Raw genomic sequence first — 6,753 nt, forward strand, 5'->3', positions numbered from 1 at the left:
AATGACATGGGCTGCTACATAGTTAAAAAAAAAAAAAAAAAAAAAAAGATAAATGTGATTAACATTACAATTAATGTTTGCAGAAATGATTGATAAAAAAAAAAAATAAAAATGAAAAGTTCAAAGCTGTTGAATTATTGTCAGTTATAATTATATCAAACATTTGCTGGTTATAGTACGAAGCAACAGGCTGCGAGTATTTGCTGCTTTTCATATCACTGTGAATAAAATACATTAAGCTTGTTCGTTTTTAAAGTCAACAATTGGAAAACATAACCCCGGGCTGTATTAACTTTTGATAGGTATTAATCTACTTTCTAAAAGAAAACATTTAATGGTTTAAATTTTCAATTAAGTTGTGAAATAGTGATTTGTTTAAGTTAGACTTGAGCTCACACAGATTTGGTTAGACAGCTGTTTTCGATATGGCCATTCCATAAATATATTCAATGTCACAATCTTGAAAGATACCATACAGCAGCCTGCTGTTTATTTATCAGCTGTTTATTTGTTTCTCCACTTATAGTGCACAATAACCGCATGTCCACACAATATTTCACAGTCCGCCCCACAGTCCGATCCGCCTGCATATTTTAACTCGTGCTTTTATTTTGAAGCTCCATTTTCACACTTCCAGCGGGCAACCGCTGATTTTCTTTGTGGCTTTATTTAAACAGCTGTGAGAGAATTTGAATTCAGCTTGGGGCGCCTTTTATTTAATCTCTTTGGCCTTTAATCACGATTCATCAAAAAGATAAAACAGTTCATGTCCTCAAGAAGGTAATTAACGGACGGCCATGTTGTTATAGTAGTAATGTTATGTAATATAAGGCGGAAAAATAGATGACACAATTATTAATAACTGCTGCTACTGCTGACTAATAATATTGGTATCATGATAATAATTACTGCTTTTATTTCCTCCAGAGCCGAGCAGTTTTACTGGAGTTAGTATTGGAGTTTTGTTTGCTGGATCTGACTCACTGACAAAAATGATTGCCATGCCCAAGGTTAAATAAACAACATAAAATCCTCATTTAAAATAAATCAAGTCTGATGTCCATTAACAGTCTAAAGTTGAAAGTATTTCAACAACAAGCAATTACATTTTATTTTCTCCATTTGAAACTGATCACGGCAGCTTAATGACAAGCAAGATCCTTCAACTGGAGGAACCAAGCTCATGCTCCCAGCGTGGCAATTATCCACCCTTATGAAATGTCCTCAAGCCAGACTGAATCCTTATTAGTTCTAGCAGTGCTGACCTGAAGACAACCCTGCACCACTGCACCCAGACCTGCGCCGTGGAAGGGTGCATTAAAAAGAGGAACGTTTTCCAGGAGGAATCTTAAACACTAAAACATTACTTTTGAGTTGACGCTGCTGAGAATCACCGTTAACTGCCTCCACAACATCAAGGTGAATTATCCATTTAAATCTCCAATCACAATGCGGATGCACGCGCACACCTTGGTGCCCGCCCACATGCAGGCACCCACATGCATGCATCTTAACTATTCTGTGTCGACTTTGATAGACAGTCTCCTTAACCTTACTGCACTGTTACTAATGATTCACAGTTCTCCTTTATTATACCTCAGCCTCGTTGCTCCACTGAAAAGAGAAGCATAATGAGTGCATGGGCACGGGCACCCACACACACACAAATTAAGCTTATCCAGTTGATCTACTGCTGGAACTGTTGAATTTCCATTTCAAATAGTTTTCTATGTAATATTTAACAGTTGTATCATTATTTCCCACCGGAGGGTCTAGACATCTAGCGCTACATGATGTGGCTGTTTGTGCCATTTAAGTCCAGGGGCCCCAGAATGCGCTGGGAAGCACTTAAGAATGAACTGACGCCCAATTAAATACTTGCATCAGCAGAGCTCGCTCCTTCAAGTGAAGCAAGCGCACGTCTCTGAAATGCAAAGATGCGGAACCCCTCATTACACTTTTTCGCCATATTTGAGAAAACATGACAGAGAGGCACACAATTTGCTGAACTGCTAAGATAATCTGCATGGAAATATTACAATGAGTCATTTAATGCATAATACAACTCCGCTGTCAGCCATTGTTTGCTTCCTCTGAGGAGAGATTCATTAATTTATTTATGTATTTTATGTTAAAAATGATCAACATTCACTGGCTAATCTGGGAACATTTTATGATCGATCAGTCAAACCACAAAAGGTCACACACACGCCTACATGCATACTGGGGCTGCTACCATTTCTTATTCACATCCATTACGGCAGTCATTCATCACGGGTCCAGAGGAGAAAGACATGAAAAATATGTTGTTGTTGTTGTTGTTTTCAGCAGCATTAAGCTCTGCTGCCTTACTGCTGACGGCTTAAAACTTCTCAACTTTGCCGCTTCCAGTCTCAGCCACGACATTATGACAATTGTAGCAGCTGAATATTGTGTCACAGCACGTCTGCTGGCTCAAAGAAGCTTCAGCAGAGATGTGCACAAGTGCATCAAAAGCATCTTGTTGCAAATGACAAATACTTACACTTAAACATATCAAAATAAGATAGAAGACACTGGTATGAGAACAACTGCTGCTTCATGGGCGCATACAGTTTTTCTTACAGTTTAAGCTTATGGTTTGAGAAGAAAATGACATATTAAATTATGTATTTTAAAGTATTTCAAGCACACAGATACAAGCTCTTTAAGTATTTTCTTTCAAATGACATGTTATTTTCTTTCTGCCGAGGAAACACAAATGATAAAATACTCAAAAGTGATTACATGTATGAATTTTAAATACATTTAATTTAAATATTTCACACTTCTGAGCTTCAGCCATTCAGTTTTATATTAACAGAAGGTTAAAACATCCATTTACTCATCTCAGTGTGCTCTGCATATTTCACCTGAAGTGTTTCACCCTCTTCAAGCCGTTTCCCGAAGAAATCTAGCTCATTTTCTTTGGTCAGAGCATATAATTATAGGAAAACCCATTGCCCAGTGTGGACGTGGACTGAATTGACTTTGTTGGCTTCCATTCTAACAAATGCATTTTAATATTTGTTGTAGCATTTCGTGCCAAGTTGGCTGCAGACCCCTTGTATTGGTGAGCTTAATATCCTGAGGATAAATGAGTATTGTCAAATATCTTTCTCTCCCATCGAATCATGTCAGGTAGTATCACAGAGGAGTAATGTGAATGCTTTTGTGTGGCTTAGTGAAATGTTGTTTGATTATGGCGACCGTGCTTGTAATTGTAATTGAATAACATAATTCATACCTAATGTATTCTGTGTGCACACTGTCAGTCTCGCTAAATGGGCTTTCCCATTAGTCAACAATGTGGTGTTCAAAACCATCACAGAGGTCATTTATCCCTTTGTCTGATCTATTTTACTCTGTTAGTGTTACACTTTTAGTTGTGATATAGTTTTGAATTCAAACTGGTTTTTTTTTTTTTTTGGGTATACATGATGCATAATAGTAGAAACTTTTAGTTGAAATCAGTAAGGTATTTTACAATGAAGATGCATCAAAAGTGGACAAAGATTACAAAACTGACTCAGGTGACAGAAGCATGGAGTCATGCAGTACTATGACCAACCAGTGCGAGGAGTTGCAGCAGCTACAAGGATCTGAACTGGCTCCAGCGTCCCCCCCAGCGAGCAAGGCCAGTTCAATGGAAAGCCTGACCAAGATGAATGTACCAGCTACTGCATCCTGGGCCTCTGTGGTGGTGGATGGGAACTTCCCTCCTGTACCTCCTGTGCACCTAAAGCAATGTATTTAAAGGGGATTTTAAAGTATACAGTGAATACAGTGCGGTGTAATGCACATGCATACACACTGGCAGAGTTCCTCAAGCATGCTGTGTGAAATCTACCCATTCAAGCCACGTCATTCACCAAGTTTCTGCAACGCTCCGCTATCGACTACAAACTCACCTCAGATCTCCTGGCACAAAAGACCATGTCAGTCACAGGAGTGCCACGAGGTTCAAAGCAAATAAATAAACAATCATTTTGTTTGTTTGTTCTTTATTTATTCATGTGAATGGAAGACAGGATTTACTTAAAGGTTTCTCCCACACTGATCCTCACAGACCAAGTCACAGTGTCTAAACTGTCTGAACACATTCTTCTGCTCCATTAACATTCACTCCAGTGCAGCAGCACAGACAAGACATGCATTATGCTTATACAAAAGTATTCTTGAGTTGTTTAAAATGTAGTTTTTCTCCTGTCCTCTACAGAGGGAGCACAGGGCATGGAAAAAAAAAATCTATTCACTTCAGCATACATTAAGAACAATGCAGAGAAACACCCTGGAGAGGTCACTGGTCTATCGTGGGTCGAAAGAAATTCAGTTTGGATGAATGTAAATCCAAAATCTGTCACCCTGGGGCCATCTGGATGAGGAGAAGTTTAGTTATGTCTTCATTTTTGCAAAAGCATTTAAGGAAAAGCTTTAGTTTAAAGTGCTTCTGAATCAATGATGATAGCAGTAGATAAATGCTAAATGTTACATGGCCAAAGACCTGACGCTGGATCAGTGTCTATTGACCACAGGTTATTGTTGCATGGGCTGTTGTGTCTTTCTTTCACTTACAGTTCACAGCGCTTGTTTTTCACTGTCATAAAAACTGGATTATTCAGACAGAGAAGCTAGAATTATGCAGAGAGAGAGAAGTGCCACTTCAGTATATAGAGCACTGTACTCCTCTTACCATAAGGGCCTCATTGTATAAACCCCTCCAGAGCTTCCACCATGAGATTGTTTTACATGTTGTATCGTGATGAGTGTGTGTTTATGCGTGCGCTCCAACAAAACATTCAAAACTACACTGAACTGCCGTTGCTCCTGCACATCCATTACCATAATAATAATGATGCATCATCCTACAGCACCATCATAAAAGCTATCAGTTTGGATATTTATCTCTGCATCTGTATCCCTCTCCCCTGCGAACACCAGGGTATCCATTTAAGTCCTACACAGGGGTCATTTTGAAAATCTCTCCTTGTGGGATCAATAAAGTTTATGTTAGATTTTATAAGGGGCAAACCTGTCAGATTTTCTCATCACCCGAACACAAAGACACTTTCATTACACCGCCTCCAAAGATAAAGGACGGTCTAAACTGAGGGCAGAATCATCGTCTGCAGCACTTTGTCTGGTGAAATACGGATTTTCTAGTTCCGTCGTTACAGAAATGCATTGGGCTAAATGGAGTTCTTGCATCTTCCGTAAATTAAAGGGAATAATTCAACATTTTGAGACTTAAAAAAAACATTAAAAAAAAAATTGAGTGGTGTCATTCTTCTCATATTTCTTGGCAACAAAGCAAATTAGTATTTCCAAAGCACTTCTGTACAAACCCATGCTTACTGACAGCTGCAAAGAAGAACTTCAAGACAAGCAACAAATGTGAGATTACAACAGAAGCAAAGCAAATAATCATTCAGCATGCAAACACTGGAGAGGGGGGAATGTGTGAGATGTATTCCTTAGACACAATGCTTGTATCCACAGAACTGGTTTCCCTCTTTGCCCTCTAAAGATAGGGTCTTTCACCGTCAGTGCTGAGGAGGCCGAAGTGGTGAAACGAGCCCCACACCTGCTCCCCTCTTGTTACAGTGACCGCTCAAATAGAAAACGTGCTCTGTGTTAAGAACTTGTTCGTCTCATCGGTAGGACCTCAGCGTGAGCCATCGGCGAGAGCCATCAATGATTTAGATCAACAGCACTCTGCTCGCTCCTTAACAGGATCCGCAGGTGAGCTGGCACTATCATTCATCACTGAAACTTATCAATTCCCCTCCAGTTTCGTACAGTGGCACTACAAACAACGGCCCTTTGCTCTCTCTCTCTCTGTCTCCCTGTTCTCCCTAACAATGTGCACAACTCCTTATCAATCATACTCACTGCCTGGTAAACAATTGTGCTGAAGGAAGTGTAATTAATGAGCTGTAATTAAAGGGATTTTTCTTTTGATAACAAGCCTTTTGGTGCGATTCTTGTCAGACTCCACAGAATACTGGGCACTGCGGGGAATTTCCCTCTGTTTTGCTGTAGAGTCAGGAAACATTAGGAGCGAAGGAACAAGATGTCATGCGACAAAGGTGGGACTTGGACTGTTGACATCAAGGTTACATAATAAGCACAGTTCTCTCTCTCTCTCTCTTGCAGCGCAGTTAAAATACTTTCAACTTTGTCTAAATTTGTGCCCTCCCCATGCTAATTTGCATCTAATAGAGTCCTTCCATCAATTTTGTACGTGATATACTTCACATTCTGTCTGAAGCCACTGCAGGATAACAAGTCCTTTTTTTGTTTATTTAATATCTTGTAAATTTACATCATGATCTATTTTAGACGCGCGTTTCTGTTTGAACTGCAAGAAAAGAGGCAGCTTAACAACATCAGTGAACTCCCATTTGTTTCACTTCAGCCTGACGTGTTCATGGTTTCTTGATGCAGGGTGGAGGAGCTTTGTTTTAACAAATCAGCACCAACTGACAGTGGCATTTTCAGCTGACATGGAAGCTGGTTATGTTAATATGTGGATTTAACAGTTGTTATGTAGAACAACTTGTATATAGCTGCATTTATCTCAGTCACACTTGTTAGCATTTATCTGTCAATGTTTTTCATGAAGGTAGCTGGGTGGCTGCGTCATTAGATGACTTCCACAATCTTAATATGACCTTGACTGAGTGTGTCTTCAAATGGTGGAAACAGCTGTCGGTGGGCACAACACTGGGCCAA

This window comes from Chaetodon auriga, chromosome 19 (assembly GCF_051107435.1).
Source record: "Chaetodon auriga isolate fChaAug3 chromosome 19, fChaAug3.hap1, whole genome shotgun sequence".
NCBI lineage: Eukaryota > Metazoa > Chordata > Actinopteri > Chaetodontiformes > Chaetodontidae > Chaetodon > Chaetodon auriga.